The following is a 22,598-nucleotide window of genomic DNA, read 5'->3' as shown; positions in this document are numbered from 1 at the left end:
GGGAGGGGGCAGTGATGGTAGCGACCTACCTGTCACCCCATGTGCTTTATTTACTCAGATACTCATAAGTAGGCCTGTGACATTGGAGCATGTTTACAGTGAAAGGAAACCAATTCACTACAAGATAGACACAGAGTACGCAAGTGTAGGTGTGTACGGAGACGACACAACCGCCGCGGTACAGTTCATTCAAGTATAATACAAACTGTCGTTAAGTGTAGTGCGCTCCGCAGTATGGCTCAGAAAGAAAGAAACACGTTTTGGAAACTAGAATATTTAGTTGCACAGTATGGTGCATTCTAAATAGCAATCTGTATTGTAAACTTTGAAATGTCAGAATTACATCTGCTAAAAACAAGGAATATAATGTTCAAAGGCACGTAAGTACAATGAAACATAAACGGCTGGAACAAGGAAATGTACAGAAGGACTCTTTGTCAAATTCAACATTTTATGAAGACATGTGTAAGGCATGTATAGTACTATGTCGAGAAAATTTACAACACATGCATTACTGAGGTCAGAGATAAACTAACAAACCAACACATATGGGTGTCAATTGATGAGACGACGGATGCTCTTGGGCGGCATGTAGTTAATGTGATTGTTGGGGGTCTGGATCCGGAAGGCCCTGCTGGATCATATCTATTGTCCGGTAATGTGATAAATGCTGTGAACAATTCTACAATATGTGGGGGATTTTCAATATGCAATGCAATTATTATGGCCATTAGGTAGGTATAGAAGATGACAAAGGACTTCTGATTGTTACCGTTGCTGCATCCTAAGTGTTAAAGGCAGTAACTACATTAAAAACAACATACAGAAAGATGGTAAACATCACAGTTTACCCTGTCAGGTAGCTAATATTCTGCCGGATGATAAACCCACTGCAGATAATTTAGATGTCAAATATTTCACATATGCAACTGTCGTTTCGCAGTTTTCTGCATTCAAATCCATACTAGACAGTAGTAGACACTCATTCGCTTTCGAAACTTTGAGGATGCATCTTGTTGTTCACTGTAATTACAAACTAAACACGCAATAGACAATAAATCTAACCCAACATGTGCTGAATGGAATTTTCTAATAGTTGAGATGAAATTAAATAAAGATAATTCAGTGGGATGTGTGTATTATTCTCTTCTGCAGACTGTACCGCACGGTGCTGTGTACTCTGTGCATATCCTGGAGTGAGTTGGCTTTCTTTCACTGTACACATGCTCCAATGCCACAGGCCTACTCATAAGGCAGGTACTGTTCTGATAATAAAAACAGTCCCGTACACCTAGTTCACGTTGTCAGAAGAGAGGACAGGAGATAGCAGTCTATAGTTTTGATGTGTGCATGTGGTTATCTATCTGATTAGTCGAAGAATATAATTAACATTAAGTATGCCAAAAGTGAAATACTCTAAGACGCATTTATTTGTGCAGGAGTCCGGAAGTGATTATTTTGAAGTTAATGGGGACCATGTTACATTAAATTGTGTCATGTCAGACTAAGGGGAGACACAAACGATACACTGGGACCCACTGTAACTCTCAAAAACACATTTCACATATAAACATTTTGTCTCTTAACACAGAAGAAATTCCACCTGTGACAGACTAACGTATAAATAAAGAATCCTAGTTCTTCCTAGTTCTATGTGAAATGATGGTGGCTGTAAACATATCATTTAATAAAATAAATAACCCTAATTTCAAAGCTTTCATGGAAAATTATACCAAGAGAGTAGTCCCTACTGACTCGACGTTTCGGCAGACTTACTTGAGAAAGTGATACGATAGAACATTAAGTAACATTAGACAACAAACAGCAAATAATAAAATCTGGGTGTCGATAGATGAAGCCACTCATAGTCGGAACCCTCGTGACTGACAGTTCAGGAAAAAAAATTCTACTAACCAGTGAGGTTATAGAAATGGTCAATTATTCGTCTGCTGAAGCTCTAAGATTAATTGAGGAGATTACAAAAGTAATTCATCAAGAATCCGCTACACCAGCTAGTAATCGTGTTAAACAGAAATTAAGCTTAGTTTTGTGTAAAAACAGTGGATATGCTATATTCTGTGACATAAAAGACATGCTAGCAGGGAAGAAGTCTACGGACACTGCTGAGGTAGCGAAGACAGATTTCAATGATTTAGTGTTTTATCGTTTTGCACCCATTACATCATGTGATGTAGAACGGAGCTTCTCCCAATACAAATTTTGTCTTGCCGACAACCGAAGAAAATTTAGTTTTGAGACCTTGAGAATGTGTGTTGTAGTACATTGTAACAGTTCAAATAGTATTCTGGAAGATAAAGCTGGAAAATAAACAAGTTGAACAGAACATAAATTCTCATTACATTATATTGTAAATATATTATATAGGCTATATTGTGGGGATATCATGGATTGCACATTATAAGTTGTGTATATTGTGTATGATTCTTATGTATGTTGTGTAAGTATTGCACATGTGCTTATGGAAGAAGCCGAAAAGAAATGTATATTAATTTATTTTGAAAATTTCGCATTATAGGTTTGTATTTTAATCTACGTATAGATTTGTTTTTGGTCCTACAGAATTTTTCTCCTCTTGCAATTATTTTATTTTAATGTTTGATAAATTAGTTGTCTTTCTTTGGAACGTCACTGTACAGCACCAGAAGACTGGACTGGACTTGGTTTCATGTAAACATGTCTCTCCTTCTGCCGACTCCCATCCCCCTCTAACACAGTGACAAAGCTGCCTATAGTATGGACTTAGTAAACTTGTTCTATCAGGTCCAAAATCTCGATGTCTGGACTTATGTTACAGTTCTCAAATTTCCAACTGAAAAGGATGTTATGTGGGTGGAAGCTACTCGTATACCAAGAAATGTCTTCACGCCAACAAAGCATTCAGTTGTGTCTATTAAACACTTTGAAGTAAACGATTTGTATCTGACACATGTTTCTAGAGACAGAGGAGGAAATGTGCAAGAATAGCCCCGAAATAGATCTCTCTTAAAACAAGAATATTTCCAGGTTTATCAGAATGGTTCTAGATAATTTTATTGCTCAACGAAAATGGACCCTGCTAATAGGTGGCAGAAGTACAGAGTTCAGAGATTTGAGCAGCAACAAATAAAGTGGTTGCAAATGGACAAAATTAATTCGTTTGATGACCCGTGTAACATAGATACTTTAAAAAATATAGCAAGTGGATTATTAATGTCAATGCAATGTTTGTGTACTTTTTGTTTGTTAATTTTAAGACTATTAAAATAGGCCTATATGAAAACATCTTTATATCCTTTAGTTTTGTTGCTAATTTCTAGTTTGCCCCTTACTCAGTTTTATTGTTTAATTTAAATTTCAAAATTGTATTAAATTTTATTTTGTATAAGACAGTTTGATATGTTTTTAGATAATATTGTTTTAAAAAATCTAAAATCATATTGAAGACAACAATATATTCCGACAAATGTTATAATAAACAACATTCTGTGCAATTATTGTGTGTAAATAATCAAAATTATATTCACTGCAACACAGATTCGGTAACTGCAAACATGAAAACAGAAATGTGGTCCCAATTTTAGAAAATTCTTCTGAAGTATGTAAATTATTCCATAATAATTATTACAGTGTAATGATGTCATTGCTAACATTGAAAGCATGTTGGTCACGTTTGTATGTTTACTTAAATAGAATAGGTACTTCATTGGAGGAAGTATTCAAAAGGCGCTTGTTATGTTTATTAGAACAAATTTTAAATTCAATAAGTCTCTTAAATTGGTGGGAGATTTGTCCATAACCATGGATCAAGTCAATAAGGGACCTGCCCTAGTAGTGACAAACATATTGAAAACTATTCTGGAGAAAAATTTAGAATAATCTTATCTTTCTCAGATACGAGATCAGCTAGCAGCTGCTGAAAATCGAACAGAAAACAGTGACAGTGAAAACATTCGGTATTTTAAGTTTGTTCCCGTCACGTCATTGGAAAAATCTTCGAATGTTCCTAGTCATACACTGTAATAAAATGTACAGAGACATAGAATATGTTGAAAACCAAGCTCTCACACTCATTACTGGTGGAATCAAAACAACTCCAATAGATTCTATGAGATTCCTCACTAATATTAACAGCATCAAAATGACAATAGAAGAAAAAGCACTGATTCAATATGAAAAACTTATCAGATTACCAGGAAACAATTGGCATTCATACAGTCCTCTCTGTAGATTGAAAACTCAAAAAAGTTTCATATCCATTGTTCAAGAATTAAAACAGAAAATCAATATCCCGAATTTAAAAGAAAACTTACAAATTAAACCAAACCCTTTAACTCTATTAAATATAGAATATAATCTAAATTTAACAGAAGAAAATACTGAAATCAGAAGTAAACATTGAAATACTAAAACAATCGTCTTTAGAGACAATTAATATTAGGTACCCTCCACAAAACTGGCTTCATTTATATACCGACGGATCCTTGATCTCCAGAGAACAAGGTGCCAGTGCAGGTGTTACGTGCTGTCTCTTCTCACTTTATAGATCTCTTGGATATGGAACAACAAGTTTTGATGGTGAAATCATTGCAATAAGTGAATGTCTCAGGAACCTTCCATGCCACATTAATAAATTTAGGAATGCAGTTATATTGTCAGACTCCAAAGCAGCTATTCTATCAATCGTCTCTAAACACACACCTTCATCTCACACAGCAGATATAACTAAAATGCTCTCTAAATTAATATCACTCAATAAAAGAACTGTATTCCAATGGATACCATCCCATTGTGGAATTCTGGGGAACGAGAATGCGGATGCTTTAGCAAAGAAGGGCAGCACTGCTACTTACAGACCTGTTACTAAATCTACGTATTACTCTGTGAAGAGATTTATTAAACCTACATACTTAGACTTCAACAAACAAAATTTGATAACTCAATCCCAAGGGAAAAAATGGAACTCCCTGCATCAAAATCCACAGTTAATTCCTGATTTACCACGAAAATCGTCTGTAGCTGCATTTAGATTGGCAATAGGCCATGATTGTTTGGCCAAACACCTGCATAGAATTGGAATATATCAGTCCCCTAACTGCCCATTGTGCAACTCAAACCAAGAAATGGATTCGGAACACCTCAAAATCTGTGCTTCAGTGGCTGGTCATGATAATATCTTTGAAAAATATTGGAGTGCAAGAGGTCAAATGACTTTATTGTCAAACACCTGGCATTAGAAAACAACAACAACAACATAAAATGTACAGAGGAGAACAGTAAATTTTATATGTTGCTCATGTTTATTATTATTATATAGGATGCAGTAGCGGCTGGTGGTCAAAATAATGAGTGTGCTACAATCTCTATATTGGCCTACTGCACACACTTATATGTATTTATCTCAATTTGAGACTCGCCTAGTGACGAGATATGAAGTCCATACGACGATCCTTCCTACTGCAGAACTTGTCAATTACCCTGGAGTTAAATCCCTCCATCTTGGACATCATGGGCAGGATGTCTCCTACGTGGGTACTTGTCCCGATACAATCTGTGAGCTTGTCTACTGTTCTCATTGGCTCATCCGTATTCGAAAATCAGGTCTGCTTATTCCGCTCTCGTGTACTCCTTCATTTCACTAGGACTGATCGACTGGACACTGCATCTTGTACACATACACTGCCGTCTACAGACGTGCATATCAGGACCGACCATGTCCGTTACACATTATGCTATCTGCATTGCTTTAGTGTAGTTTCCTGTCCCCATTCGCTCAGACAGGGCACTGAATGAAATACTGTAAGTAGACAACGTAAACAACGTTGTATAGTGAAAAAGGGTTAAGAGAAGTGAACAAGTGACAACATGAAATTAGTACTAACTTTTGAACGTTAGAACAGTAAATGAATATGAGAGAAAGATAGGAGAAAAGGCCAAAGAACAAATAGGACAAATAATTCAATGTGATAATTTATAGAGAAAAACTGAAATTGAGATTTTAGTGAATAGTAGTTAGAGAAAAAGGGGGTTTGAAAGACGTATATAATATTGGATATATTAGGATTAATGAACAAAAAGAGAATAGCAAATGAAATGTAGGGGAAATACTGAAGGGGAGATTGAACAAGTAATGAAAAAGATACATTGTGTAATTGGGAGAATTTGTGTAGACGCATACTGCAAATAATGTGTTTCTGTAATATGTTAATGATGACACCGGATACAGAAATGTGAGGTACACCATTACATGTAAAGAAGTGCTGTGACGAAATATATCATATCATATCATAAACAACGTTGTATGTGTAAGATGTACAGATAAATACATATAAATAAGGTGTACAGAGGAATAGAATTATTTCATTTTCACACAACTATTTTTGCTTGTAACTTTCGACGCGGTCACTTACGGACCAGGGTTCCTTATCTCAAATTGATACATGTGCCCTTCGCCATCATCCCTGAAAGTTTGTAACACCACTTCGGGGTTGAACGAGGATTGAGCGTATTCTCTTCCTGCACTTTCAGCCATCTTACATGTCATACCAACATAACTTACGAGGCATTACGAACGTTCCGCGCTAGTTTGCAATGTTCCAGCTGGATGGTTGAGCGGGTATTTAAAATGTATATATTCATAGCTATCGATATAAGATTACGAATGTTTCGCGCTAGTTTCTAATGTTCGAGCGGGAATTCGTAGTGTGGAAATGGCTGATGGTATTAATATTAGGAAGCTGAGCATTATTAATACTGAAAATGAAGCGCAACAGTGGTGCCGGGAGAAAGGTCTGCTTCCCGCTAATATGGAGTGTCCACTTTGTGGGGAGTTGCTGTATCCTCAATTTGGCAGGAGAGACAAATACGGTTTCTTTCAATGTCAAAAAAAAATGCGCCGGGCATGAGGTTTATGGAACATTTAAGTTGTCTGCTGCAAATAACACATTTTTCAGTCGTGCGAGACTGTCAACTATGAGAGTTCTCCTTATAATTTACGGTTTTGCTGTGAAGTTTTCGTACTCCCAAACAATAAGGGAGTGCGATGAGACGAATGTACCAGATGTAGCAGAGTCAACGATCGCGGATAGGTTTTCATACTTGAGGGAAGTGTGTAGAGGTAAGAAAATGAACTGTTATGGCAGATTGGGTTAGTTTAGGCTTTTATTATGTCTTTGGTAATTATCTGTGACATGTTAAGTTACTTTAGGATTTTACTGACAGGTTAGGTTAGTTAAGGATTTTACTGACAGGTTAGATTAGGGTAGATAAGGTTAGTGTAACATTTTAGTGACAGGTTAGGTTAGTTTAGGTTTTTATGATGCGTTACGTAATTATTTGTGACAGGTTAGGTTAGGTTAGTTTAGGATTTTAGTGACAGGTTAGGTTAGTTTAGGATTTTAGTGATAGGTTAGTTTAGGATGTTAGGTTAGGTTAGGTTTTTATGATGCGTTAGATAGTTTTAGCTTTTTTATGCCTTGTGTAGGCAAATCTGTGGCAGGTTAGGTTAGTTTAGGGTTTTGGTTAGGTTAGGTTAGGTTAGTTTATGTTATGATGCGTTAGTTAGTTTTAGCCTTTTTATGCCTTGCGTAAGCAAATCTGTGACAGGTTAGATTGGGTTGGGTTAGGTTAGGTTAGTTTAGTTTAGGTTTTTATGATGCGTTAGATAGTTTTAGCTTTTTTATGCGTTGTGTAGGCAAATCTGTGGCAGGTTAGGTTGGGTTAGGTTAGGTTAGGTTAGTTTAGGGTTTTGCTTAGGTTAGATTAGGTTAGGTTAGGTTAGTTTAGGTTTTTATGGTGCGTTAGTTTTAGCTTTTTTATGCCTTGTGTAGGCAAATCTGTGGCAGGTTAGGTTGGGTTAGGTTAGGTTAGTTTAGGGTTTTCGTTAGGTTAGGTTAGTTTAGGTTTTTATGATGCGTTAGTTAGTTTTAGCCTTTTTATGCCTTGGGTAAGCAAATCTGTGACAGGTTAGATTGGGTTAGGTTAGGTTAGTTTAGTTTAGTTTAGGTTTTTATGATGCGTTAGATAGTTTTAGCTCTTTTATGCTTTGTTTAGGCAAATCTGTGGCAGGTTAGGTTGGGTTAGGTTAGGTTAGGGTTTTGCTTAGGTTAGATTAGGTTAGGTTAGTTTAGGTTTTTATGATGCGTTAGATAGTTTTAGCTTTTTTATGCCTTGTGTAGGCAAATCTGTGGCAGGTTAGGTTGGGTTAGGCTAGTTTAGGTTTTTATGATGCGCTAGATAGTTTTAGCTTTTTTATGCCATGGGTAGGCAAATCTGTGGCAGGTTAGGTTGGGTTAGGTTAGTTTAGGTTTTTATGATGCGTTAGATAGTTTTAGCTTTTTTATGCCTTGTGTAGGCAAATCTGTGGCAGGTTAGGTTAGGTTAGGTTAGTTTAGGGTTTTGGTTAGGTTAGGTTAGTTTAGGGTTTTATGATGCGTTAGATAGTTTTAGCTTTTTTATGCGTTGTGTAGGCAAATCTGTGGCAGGTTAGGTTGGGTTTTTGTAGGCTTTTGTTTGCTATAAGTTTTATTTTTCTTTCAGACAATCTGGATCGCCGTTACAAGGACGAACCTAGAATTGGAGGGCCGAATCATATAGTAGAAATTGATGAATGCAAGATTGGACGTAGAAAATTTGAGGCTAGTCGTGTTGTGGAGGGTTCTTGGGTTTTAGGCATGATAGATCGTGAGACGAAGGAAGTGCGATTGGAGATTTGTCCGAATAATAAGAGGGACAAAGATACTTTGCTTCGTCTTATTGGGAAACATGTCGCCGCTCAAAGCACGATTATGACGGACTGCTGGAAGAGATATGAAGGCCTGGATGTTAACAATTTCCGTCATTTGACTGTGAATCACAGCCTCAACTTTGTTGATCCGGAAAGTGGTGCATGCACGAATTTGATCGAAAACGCATGGCGTGGAGTTAGGGGACGTCTGTCTCGGGGAGGCTTGCGCAAGGAAGATGATCATCTTTGTGAATATTTATGGAGGAAGGATTGTTCGAGGCTAGCGCGCGATCCTTTTGAGGCTCTGCTTGAAGATGTAAAATTGCTCTATCCCGGAGGTGTCCGTTTCGAAGACTGAGAAAGCGATTTAGTGTGGCTGTCGTGAAGTAGTGATTTTTTTTTACGTTGGCAGTTGAAATGCGTCATTGTCTATCATAATGGCGGGCTTCGAAAGAAAGTTTTCAGTTGTGAAATTTATGTTTATTGTAGTATTATATGCTCTAGTTGAGTGTTTTTCAGTGGATATTGAATTAATAAGAGTTCTGCGTTCTTCACATTACATCGCATCGTGTGTTTCATATCACTAAAATAGTTTCACTGACTAGAAAACTGAACGTTCGCACTCGCATTACGTTGGACGTGTCACTTCTCAGGTAATTTGCCACATATCTCTAGACTTAGTTTACTTGTAATAATTACCAATGGAATCCTTAAGTTTTAAAATGCATCTCCACAAAAAATTCCATCAAACTCGCTTTGTAATTCGAACATTTTCTATTGCAAAATCGTCGGAATCCGCTCAATCCTCGTTTCACCCCACTTCGGAAACGCTCTGTATATATGCTATAAAATTACGTGTTTCAATCTACCATAATATTATCAACATGTTGTTCCAGCCAGATCTAGCAGATCTGACAGTACGGTACCTCTGTACTGAAAGCGGAATTTGTTGACACTGAAATCGGGTCGCTTAGCCACGTGCAACTTCCTAAGTTTCGAGCTTTGCTTATTGTTTTAAACCATGAATTTAAATACAAAAAAAGCTCATTCTTCCTTCCTTTCATACACTTCATTTTCATCTGAATTTACTTAGAAAATGTGGGAGAGAGTACCGGTATTTCGGTTTAATGAATAGGAAATTTGAAATAAAAATATTAAAATTTTGCCCTGAAGGTACTATTGTTAGCCGTAACTGAATGTTTACGATAAATATAGTTGACTTACTATAGTCACTGTGAACAGAGCGCAACTCTTCACCATTATTCGGAATATTACCTTCATCATCTCTACGAGCATCTATGACGGCGTTCCTGTACATGATCTTCGCCCTCTCCAGAGCCATCTTGATGTCAAGCTGGCTCTTGTTCGGCATAATTCCTGTCAAGCAATGCAAACATTGAACAACATAACTAAATTGCACACTTTGAAGTTTGTTTTCTCAAACATCTTACTTTGTTCGTATTACTTTGACCTTATAAGACATTTTAAAATCCACCCGTAGCCAGTAGCCAAGCCTATATAAATCATGAATGTTTATTTAATTGACTTACAAATCAGTGCATTGTGATGGAGGATATATTTTTTATAATTACCGTATTTACTCATATAATTTCCTCCCCTCGTAATTCCCCCCTCTAGATTTTTCATATATAATATTATAAGATAAAATATATTTCTCGCGCAATTTTCCCCTCTGATACAATGTGAATTACCTAGGCCTACAATTTTTGGACACCCTTATGAAGATTTCAGATACAGCACAACGGAATTCGTGGAAAACCCATGGTCGAATCCATCTCCTTTTACAGACCCCTAATGGTACCTCAATCTCCGTCACCTGCGCATCTGTCGATATTTGGTCAGTCAGTCAGACTACGGTTAGGTATCATTGTGCATAGGTTACAATGTTATTGTGTCACAGCGCCAGTGTAGTTAATCTCAACTATGGGGAGAAAGTTGTCAGGGATGAGTCCGAAGTCGGCCACAAGATGCCGGCAATGTAACCAAGACACAGCTTACAGGACGAAAAAATCGCAAAACTTTAATAATTCGTTTAATTAATTACCAAAATTGTCACTGATTACAGTTATTTAGTACTAAAATTATTTAAGCTTATTACATTAGACCAGGCCTGCACAAACAGCGCTCAACGAGCGCACGCGCTCCTTCGGAGCGGGAGAGTCGTGTTTACCGCTCGCCGAAACGGAGAGGAATATAGGCTACGTCAGAATGACATAGACTTGCTATAGGTAGAAGAGAGGGAAACGACCACTCAGTTATCTTGTGGAGTGCAGTGTGTAGGCCTATTCTCGGTAACTGTTTCACGTTGCTTACCTACTGCTACAGTACAGTATGGAGGACTCTAAAAGACGGAACATAACATTTAACATTTAACGATTTACAGCTCGAACTTATTGATCTTCAATGTGACCTAAGGGCTAAAGATCGTTTGAATAATACTACTAGCCTGGATGAGTTTTACAAGACTAAACATTAACAGTAATATCCACGACTACACAGGCTGGCTGTGAAAATGATTGCTATGTTTGGCTCAATATTTATATATTTTGTGAGCAACCGTTTTCTATAATCAACTTTAATAAAGGCAGGCATCGAACATCTGTAACTGATGTTTTATTACGATCAGTAGGCTACTATTCCTTTCAGCTGCCAATAGCATAAAACCTCGTTTTGATGTACTGATAAACAAAAATATAACAAAATGATATTGTACATTTAAGTAGCTATAAAATTTCTATTATTTCTGTAAAATAAATATTTCTTTATTAATTAATAATAGTCCAAGATAGTTTTGCAAACACTGAACGGGAATTCATTTCATAAGCACTGGTAACAGTACTTCCTTTTCTGTATATCTTGTACGAGATCACCACTTCTTCCAGTCCACTCTTACACAGAGCGCAGTTAATATCTGCATTCCACTCATTAGCTGTGAGCCGGATTGGAGAGCCCAAACGTTGTGCAGGCCTGCATTAGACTTTCAACAGTGCACTATTTGTTTGATGTTATTTATGACCAGTTTACCCCTAATATTTTTATAGTCATCGCATAACTCCCCCCTCCCCCCGAATTTTCACTCCTAAGCCTTGAAAAAAAAAAGGGAGAAATTACGCGAGTAAATATGGTATTTATAATTAGGGCTCGGAAGTTAATGGCCTAAAAATCACAGGAAAATGGCTTATAAAATGACCTTAACTTAGTGAAAATGTGACATCAAAATTTAAGAAAACGACCAAGATTTTAATAATAATAGTAATAATAGTAATAATAATAATAATAATAATAATAATAATAATAATGATAACAGTAACAATAACAATAATAATAATAATAATAATAATAATGATTCGTATAATCTAGGGTTTGAAGGATCGCCGGTTTTCTTGAAAATTAAAAAACTCCTCTCTACTTCAACTGACGTCATGGGCATACACTTGAAGTGACCAAAGTCCGTTGGTGAAAAATATTCATCAAAAACACTGAAGTCAATGTTTTTACCTTGCAGAACTTTCTCGACTTTAGACATTGACTGGTATCCAATGTTGTTTTCCAGTACTTTTTTTTTCATTTTCTCTCTAACTTCTTGTCAAATTTTTCTTACTCACTGTTGCAAGTGTTCTTCAAAGCCTTTAATCTTTTTAACAGCTGAATGAATGCTCCCATCTCTTTTCTCTAGCCATGGTAATGTTTTTGCTAAAATTGAAAAGTTACCATTGATATATGACACATCCCTTAATTTGAGGATCAGCCAGCAAGTCTTGAGAAACTTCTATAGAAACAGCACTTTCTCTATCAATGCTGTCTTCACTTGTAAGATACAAAATGCTGACTGCGAGCACTGCAGCTGCAGTACTTGTACTGTTGCGTTGAATCGGGGCAATCACGTTACACATACCATCAGGAGTTAAGATTTTTCCTGCATGGTGCAATCTGCATTAGGTTTTGGAATGTAGGCTATGATTACATCGTAAAAAAAGTCCGTTCAAAAGAACAAATATAACAAAAAGTAGAAAATTTCCTATAGAATGACCTATAAACAATAATATACCAAAAAAATGCAAATAAACTCAAAATAAAATTATGCTATATTGGTTTGTGTTGGAGTGAAATGAATTTATATTGCATCCTTCATTGTCTGTGATGTCTCAGAAAAAATATATTTCATCAATTTCTGAGCCCTATTTATCACTCATCAACTCACCACTATTTTCCCACCTCACTTCTGATATTCCCATCACATCCACTCTGTTTTTTCTCATTGCTTCCTTCATGTTTTCCAACTTACCTGGCAGCGGTGTAGTATCCAGATAACTCGGTGCAGTATTCGGTCTTCTCTCCCACGTTGCAGTCGTCGATCTTCTTTCCAACGGTGCGCTCTTCATTCTTCCTTTCTTCTCTGTGTTGTCATACGTCATGACATGACCTTGCCCAGTATCCCCCACCCGGACATCCGATTGGGGGGATAGTTTACGTCCGGAATTTTTTACAAGACAAGGTCTCATCATGCAATTCTTTTATCTTATTCTTCTTGGGATGTAGAAAATGCGGAAGCTTCCCATTGCTTTCCGCACACCACTCTCTCTTTCGCATCTTAAAAGATCCCAGGGGGCCCCAGCGTGGCGGTGAGGAGAGTGGATTTGACTAATTAGGCCCACCGGACTTCACCGAAATTCACCACAAGGGTTAAATATCAGTTTCATCAGGGTTTTTGACCCGATCAGAGACTGGGAAATCCCAATTAGCCTTTGCCCCCCTTACTGAGTCTAAAGCATTATAAAGGTCATCAATGTAAAAAGATAACTAAGATACTTATCGAGCATGACACAAGAAAGTTAGTCTTCCAGGATGATTTAAGATTAAAGTTGTCATTAAAATACTATATATGTAAAATTAACGTTATAGGAGAATGAGAGAACTAATGGCTTCATTGTCAAAGCCAAGCATTTGATAACAACAACAACAACAACATTATTAGTAGACTGCGGGAGTGCGGGCCCTAAAACGGCAATTACAGTTGACTATGCAGACGGGTATAGAGTATGACGTAGGTAAGTCTCTCTCGCCTTTCGTCGTACTGTTCCGTGCATCGAATCCGAAACATTCAGAGTGTGTTTAGCTGTCATACTAAAGAATTGCTTGTGTGAAATGACACATATTGATGGCCCAGAACCAGACTGTTCCAAGTCCATTTTACTATTTTTTTTTTTCAGAAGAGTTATTTTAAGCTCCTGACATTCAAAGCTTCATGAGACAATTTGGAATAGCTTCATAGCAACCTTATGGAGAGGAATATTTACAATTTTGTTCGATTCATATATGCAGACAAAAACTGAAACACAATGAAACACAGATTTCTTTCTTATAAAAAGTTGGACTTAGAACAGTCTGGATCTCAGCCAACGATATTACAATGCCTAAAACAACTCGCTCACGAAATGAGATTCTAAATAATTTGATGGAACAATTCGGAAGCGATATATTTAACCTAAGGAGAAAATGTTGTATGTGTCGTGTATAATTTCAGATTATTACGAACTAAGAAGTACTATTTTGAAAGACACTCTAATAGTAAAGCACACAAGGAAAATGTTGAACGCAATTCAAACAAGAACCAATCGAGTTCAAATAGTCGGTCATAATTCAATATAGACTTATGTGACATTAGTTACACACAACCATTCCATTCAGAATTTTGGACAACCCCCACTTTAGATCATTTCTGGAAAAATACACAAATCAACATATTCCAGGAGCAGCAACAATACGTAAAGAATATTTACCAATTTCGTACCAGAATACGATTGCCAAAATATTAAATTAATTAAAGTATCGGAAACAATTAACAAGGTATACCAAGGACTGTATCCTGATAAGGTAAATGACAAATTACATACAGTAGTGTAATAAAAAATAATGGCTATACAGTGTTGAACAGTTTGGTGAAAAAACAGGACAAAAACTTAAATGACAATGTAAACCTTTTCACTTACTTTCCATTAACCTCATGTGATGTCGGAAGAAGATTTTCGCAGTACAAACATATTCTAACTGATACACGCAGAAGTTTCTCCTTTGACAATCTACATATGTACATAGTTGTAGAAGTATATTGTAATTCCTTATTGTAAAGAAAAGGATTCCGTCGACATCACATCAATTAGATAAGTACGAAATGTGTGATTATTGTATGTATGCAATTCATATACTCAAGACTACGTCTGAAGCACGCACAGTGAGTTGCTTACCTGAGAGTTCAGTACACTCGCCACGGAACTCTCCAGTCATACTTAACTTGACGGTAAAGGGCCCGCACTCCCGCAGTTTAATTATTAGTAAAAAATAAACATGATGTTCTATCTACATTAAGAATAAGATTATTAGAACGACATCATTTTTAAATTCACAAATACCATTAATGCTTGGACGAGATGATATATTGAAGCTGGGTTACAACAAAACCTGAAGTTAGTAAAATACAAGCGGCAGAGATGAGATTCTTGCGGAAAGTAAAAGGATGCACGAGATTAAATAGAATTAGAAATGAAGATATTAGGCAGGAACTAGGAGTATACTCACTTATTGATAAAATAGACAATTACAGACAAGATTGGAAATTACATGTAGAGAGAATGGACGACTACAGACTTCCTAAAAAGGCAATAAGTTATAAACCAAAAGGACGAAGAGATCAGGGACGACCGATGAAAAGATGGAGCGACCTTTGAAGCCGGAACGGGCAATTACCTATACCATCGTAGAATTCAAGATCACCAGTAGTTCAGGAGACACTGATGAAGACGTAACATCACGTCGAAATGGGTCGTCTGACCAAGGTATATACCTTTTTTTAAAATTTTAACACTTTTTAACATGTGACTAAACAATTTTATGTTTTTAACAAACAAAGTGTTAACGTGAACTATAATCAATGATTCTTATGTAGTTACTGGCAGACAAACCGACACGACTTGAAGCATTAAAGCTTTTCGTATATCTCAAAGTTGAGCATCATAATAATATCAAATAAGGGTTCTAAATAAGAGATACTATCTCCTAAAAGCACCCATAGGTATCTCTTAGTAGAGAACGGAATAAATAAAAATGAAATACCTACCCAAGGTTATAAATTATTCTCTTCCTTGTTAGCAATCTACCTTATTATATGCAACATTTTGCTAGCACTTTTATAAAAATTAATAATAAGTTTGTTGTAGCTTACATTAACTGTTGTTCACTTCTTCAACAAAAACCACTAAAAAGTTCCAAAGTGTGAAAAATTACTTTGGCTGCTCTCAGCTGCTTACTTGCAACTGAGGTTAGACAAAGAACACGATGCCTTAGAAAGACAAACATTGAGCAAATCTAATCTTTCAGGTAAGGCTCCCTGTAAAGCAGATTTGAGTAATTTCAAGGGAAAAATTGTTCCGGGGCCGGGTATCGATCCCGGGACCTCTGGTTGAACGTACCAGCGCTCTGCCAACTGAGCTACCCGGAAACTCCACCCGACATCGTCTCAACTTTTCCCTTTATATCCACACAACTCGCGTGGGCTGACGAAATGCCAGAGACCCACATCGAGTGCACACAAACTCTGTGTGACTAAAATTGTGGCTTTCTGTTAACGTACACAAGCACTGACTTTACAGGAAGCTTCACCTGAAAGATTAGATTTGCATAATATATACGTCACTGTGTACGTTAACAGAAAACCACAATTTCAAGTCACACAGAGTTTGTGTGCACTCGATGTGGGTCTCTGGTTTTTCGTCAGCCCACGCGAGTTGTGTGGATATAAAGGGAAAAGTTGAGATGGTGTGGGGTGGAGTTCCCAGGTAGCTCAGTTGGCAGAGTGCTGGTACGTTCAACCAGAGGTCCCAGGATCGATACCCGGCCCTGGAACAATTTTTTCCTTGAAATTATTCAAATCTGCTTTACAGGAAGCTTTACCTGAAAGATTAGATTTGTATACCGAAGAAGTTAACAATGTATCTCTTATTAGGGCCCTGTCTCTTATTTGAGTACTTTACCTATCTAAAGCGGATTCTAAAATGGAAACTGTTTCAGAGACAGAATTTGATTCTTTCTCTAGTTCTAGTATATTGTTGTGTAAGACTGACAGTAATGAGTGGACAAATAATAACCTTGCTTCACTCAGTTCATTCTCATTAAATCTTTTAAATACTGCAGGAATAGAGCTTTGAGAAGAAAAGTATGATTTCGAAGCTGGAAACATATGGATCAGCTGTATTTTCCAACAAAAGCGCAGAATACTTATTCCGTATGCAACACAGCGAGATTACTCTTAAAAGTAATTTTTTTCCTGGAGTAAAAGAAGAGGACATATCGCCATTTTTTGTAAAATCCGACCGGACACTTTTTTTTACTTAAAAAAAGAGGACATGTTCAGGGAAAAGAGGACGTATGGTAACCCAACACAATATCCTATACAGAAGAACATACTGTTTTATCGTCGTTAAAATCTACATGTTTCCACACATTGGAACATAGCTATCAAAAAACATCTACGAAATAATTTCAAGAATTAAGGAGAATTGCTCGTACAAGATGTTGTGAAAATGCATTATTTGAACATGAATACTTCTCAAAGCGACCTGTTACTAAATCTACGTATTACTCTGTGAAAAGATTTATTAAATCTGCATACTTAAACTTCAACAAACAAAATTTGATAACACAATCTCAAGGGAAAAAATGGAACTCTCTGCATCAAAATCCACAGTTAATTCCCGATTTACCACGAAAATCGTCTGTAGCTGCATTTAGATTGGCAACAGGCCATGATTGTTTGGCCAAACACCTGCATGGAATTGGAATATATCAGTCCCCTAACTGCCCATTGTGCAACTGAAACCAAGAAATGGATTCGGAACACCTCAAAATCTGTGCTTCAGTGGCTGGTCATGATAATATCTTTGAAAAATATTGGAGTGCAAGAGGTCAAATGACTTTATTGTCAAACGCCTGGCATTAGAAAACAACAACAACAGCAACATATTTCTCAACGCAAAAGCTTTATATTTCTAGAGGTAAATAATCTTAAACCCTCAGTTTCCTGCTACTGTAATGCAGACCAGAAATACTGCTGGAGTAATAGTTCATGCTAATTCAATTATTTGACCCAATAAAAAGGATGAAGCCGCAAGGTCTTACCTTGTTAGCGAAACATTTAGTCCACCATCATTTCTTCCGTTGGTATCCCATTCCATTGTCTGGTATCTTATTGCAGCCAGATGTTCGACGGTTTAGTTAAAGGGCCCCACTCCATGCACTGCAAGTCATTCTCGACGTCAATGCCTTTCTGCTGCATGGGCACCTGTTGTTCCTAGAAAATTTAAAAAATGTGGAATAATAAAATGGTAAAATTTTAATTGACGATGGTAAAGTTTTAAGGGCTATAAATGCCATAATTTGGCTCACTTTGGAACAAAAATAAAGTAAGGTGTCCCATGTTGTAGATCAGGCATGTCAAAACCCTGCACATTGTGCAGTAGTCTCTGTGCGATGTGCACTTTCTATTCTCCTACCTGGAGGGAGTGAATCACCTCGGAGGGGAACGCGACAGGGCTATACACGCCTGCAACGGCATATCAGCTTTTCTTTCAGTAAGTCAGTTTCAGTACGAGTACTGATTTGGCTGTCTGTGAATGAGTTATGATAAATAAAGTGAGGAGTTCACAGATAACGAAGAAGGGAAATTATGAATCATATAACATAATTGTTATAATGTTTTCCTCAGCCAACAATAATTATTTTAAAATGAAAGGTTTTGATCAGCCCATGTCGAGGTAATAGTATTGTGACAGTTTAGATCAGATTAGTAAAGTTAATCAGTACTCTCACGGCAAAAGGAACTTGACATTGGCGTTGTTTTGGAGTCTGTACTAACACAGCCATCAAAGATTAGACGACTTACGACTTTCATTTCATAAGCTGGTAAGTGATGAGAATATTGTGAGGAATACATCCATTAATGCCCATGGCAGGTTTTAAATTTTTAACAATGTATAAATAAATAATTTTGTTATGAATACTGCAACAATAGATTCTAAGATATACTCCGCATGGTATTCTCGAATTTTAACAACATTAGTTAATTGATTGCATCGGTACATTGGTTCGAAGTCACGGTTCAACTTCTCTTCAAAAGATGGCTTGCAACGAGGGAGAAAGTGTGTAAGTAGTACACATTTTTAAAGCAACAAATGACGCCTGATTATGAAAATACATAGTCAATAAACCATACTACTTGAATAATTTGTGACTGACATCATTTCATAATTTATAACGTACTTTATTGTAACCTAAACATTGATGGCAGGTTTTCCTACCACTGGGATATAACTTAGTCATTTATATTATACCTATACTGATTTGAATATTTTTGCAGTTCAGGCTGCACATTGTCAATGAAATGTGTTATATGATACAAATATGGAGTAATGAGAATCGCAGACAACTGAATGTTGTCATTCTTCCTCCAAGGGAGCAACTTGAGGCCGGAACAAATGAATCGGTGAGTGGAAAAGGGATAACATTCCAAAAAATGCGAAAATAAACTGAGATAGCATAATTGTTCATATATCATAGTTCTACCTATTGAGCAGGAAATGAGTAACATTCCTATCATCCTAATGCCAATAGCATGGACCCGTGTTTGGAGTTGAGTAGACGAACGGTAACATTCCAGGAATGTTACTTTTATTCCACTCAATAGTGGAACACAATTGTGTTATATATATTTTGATGTACCGAAGTACATATGATATTTCCACGCAGATATTCTGCGTCATCACATGATGAAAGAGAGATGGAACGGAGAAAAATTCTCTCCGGCGCCGGGATTTGAACCCGGGTTTTCAGCTCTACGTGCTGACGCTTTATCCACTAAGCCACGCCGGATACAATCCCGACGCCGTTTAGAATCGTCTCTCTTTCATCATGTGATGACGCAGAATATCTGCGTGGAAATATCATATGTACTTCGGTACATCAAAATATATATGATATGCGTAATAAATCACTTTGTGATTTAAATACGGCGCCCATACCGTCGGATCCCGGCCAAACAGTCACTCATCTGAGTGCACCTCAACACATGTATGGACTTCGGTCCTGCGTTCATAGACATCTATGACGTAGTGCAGAGGGCGGCCACTAGAGGGAACCCAAGAGATGGAGCTTAATCTGAGACGATTCTAAACGGCGTCGGGATTGTATCCGGCGTGGCTTAGTGGATAAAGCGTCAGCACGTAGAGCTGAAAACCCGGGTTCAAATCCCGGCGCCGGAGAGAATTTTTCTCCGTTCCATCTCTCTTTCATCATTTCAACAATTGTGTTAGTTTTCATATGGTATGTTTGGAGCGTGGCATACACTGTAATAATCGTTTCGTTTCTTAACTGTTTTAATACTTTGTTATTACAGATGTTCCAGGTTATGTTTGATCAGACTTGTTCTGTCTGAAAGATTTGGAAAATAGTTTTTGAAGTTAGTGTCTTTGAGTAAAAGACAATAATGTTAGAAGAGGAAGATAATGAGCCAAGAAGAAAGAAAGGAAATGTGAACAAGAATGCACATACAAAAGAAATGGAGAAAATATCTAGGAGTAGGGGAGAAGAGTTTGCAACTTACAAAGGTGTATTAGTAGAGACCAAAAAAAAAAAAAAAAAAAAAAGGGCAAAGACTGTAACTGTCGAAAAAAAGGTGTACAAATACGTTTTCAAATGTTGAAAAAGAAACAATCATAAAAACAGTGTTCAATGGTCGGCCAAAAAATGAAAAAGATGTTTATTTGATGGGCTTCATAAGTAGGCAAGAAGTGGCTAGGCATCGGCCAGTGAATGGAAACTCAAAAGAAAACACGTCATCCTTTACCTTTTATGCAATGAAAGGTAATGTCCGAGTTCAGGTGTGCCGAAAAGCTCTTATAAGTCTACTTGCTAGTTCAAATAACGCAGTGAGTCGACTAACTACTCTTATAGAGTCCAAGAAAACACCAGAAGATGGTCGAGGAAAGCATGTTAATAGAGGAAATATTTTACCAGTCTTTGTAAATGCTCAAATTCATGTGCATATTGCATCTTTTCCAACACACACAACTCACTACAGGTCTAACCCTATAACTTACCTAGATGCAGAGTTATCTGTGACCAAATGCATCAGTTATTTTTAGAAAAACATCCACAGTGTAAAAATGTAGTGAAATATGAATATTATTTTCGATACTTCCACGAAAATTTTGCCTACAGATTTGGACGACCACAGGTAGATGTTTGTTCTACCTGCGAGGAGTTGAATACTAAAATAAAATCAACAACTCTAAATGAAGCTGCAAGGCATTCTGCTGAAGTTGAGCTTGTAGTACATAAGCAGCAGGCCAAAAAATGTTATAATAAACTTCAGAGTGTGACAGAGTTGAGCAAAAATGATCCAAAAGTTAGTGATATTGTTTTTGATTTTATAAAAAATTTGCCCCTGCCTTTGTTACCAGTTCAAGAAATGCTTTATTTGAGAAAACTTTGGTATTACAGTAGCATGCAAATTAATCCGAACACGACATATTTTTACATTTTCTGTCATTGTTGGCCTCACAGCTGCTCATACCGCTTTAATTGACATTTGTAGTATGTGTAATTCCATTGTTGAAGGTCTGTCATTATTTTTTTTATAATATGTGACATTTTGCCTGTCGTTTTGTACTTACAAGCATTTCAGTTGTGTTGAAGACTTAATACTGCATACTGTACATTCTGTCATCTTCACAAATGGATACAACTCCACGAAAACAGTCTAAAATTATAACATTAGCAGAGCATTCTTCTATGACACAGAGGCAAATTGCTGCAGAATGTCACATCGGTTTGGCTACTGTTAATTCGATCATAAAACGATACAGGGAGACTGGATCCATCACACCCCAGAAAAAAGGAAACTGTGGCTGGAAAAGGAAGACTTCACCTGCAAATGATCGTTTAATTGCCAGGAAAAGTAAATTAAATCCTAGACTAACTGTTGTCGACTTAACCCGCGAGTTAATGGCTACCACTGGGGCGAATATTCACGTCACAACAGTGCGGCGTAGGCTTTTGGAAGCTGGACGAAGGGCTCGTAAGCCTATTAAGAAGCAACTGCTAACCCCTGTTATGTGCAAAAAACACTTAATGTGGGCAAAATTACATCAACACTGGCAGTGAATGACTGGAAGAATGTACTTTTTTCCGATGAGTCTCATTTCAAGGTCCACGGCCACCGTGTTTCTTACATACGGAAAGGATCCGAAAAAGTAACAGCAGCTCATCTCCAACAAGCACCCAAATACCCCCCTAAAGTAATGTTTTGGGGTTATTTTACACATGAAGGGCCTGGAGCATTAATACCTATCAAAGGAATGATGAATTTTAACAAATATATTCACTTATTGGAAACCAGAATCGTACCCCAGCTGCAAAAATCATTTCTGGATGGCAGAGGTGTGTTCCAACAAGACCTGGCACCATGCCATACGTCTCGAAAAACTACGGAATTCTTCAACAAGAAGAATATTCAGGTACTCCCCTGGCCAGGCAACTCACCCGACGTCAACCCCATTGAGAACTTGTGGTCAATTTGCAAAAGAAGAATGCAAAAAAATGTATTGTGCTACAAAGGAGATGATTTCTGCCCTCATTGGTGTATGGTTTTGCGATGAAGTAATGAAGAATATTTGTGGGAAATTAGTGGAATCCATGCCAAATCGTCTCAGAGCTGTTATTAGGAACAAGGGAGGCCACATAGATTACTGAGGTATGTCTTAGATCCTTTTTTTTTATCCCGTTTGAGTGTTTTTGCATAAGTAAT

Source organism: Periplaneta americana, chromosome 12, assembly GCF_040183065.1.
Source record: "Periplaneta americana isolate PAMFEO1 chromosome 12, P.americana_PAMFEO1_priV1, whole genome shotgun sequence".
Classification (NCBI taxonomy): domain Eukaryota; kingdom Metazoa; phylum Arthropoda; class Insecta; order Blattodea; family Blattidae; genus Periplaneta; species Periplaneta americana.
Note: the sequence above shows the minus strand (reverse complement) of the source record.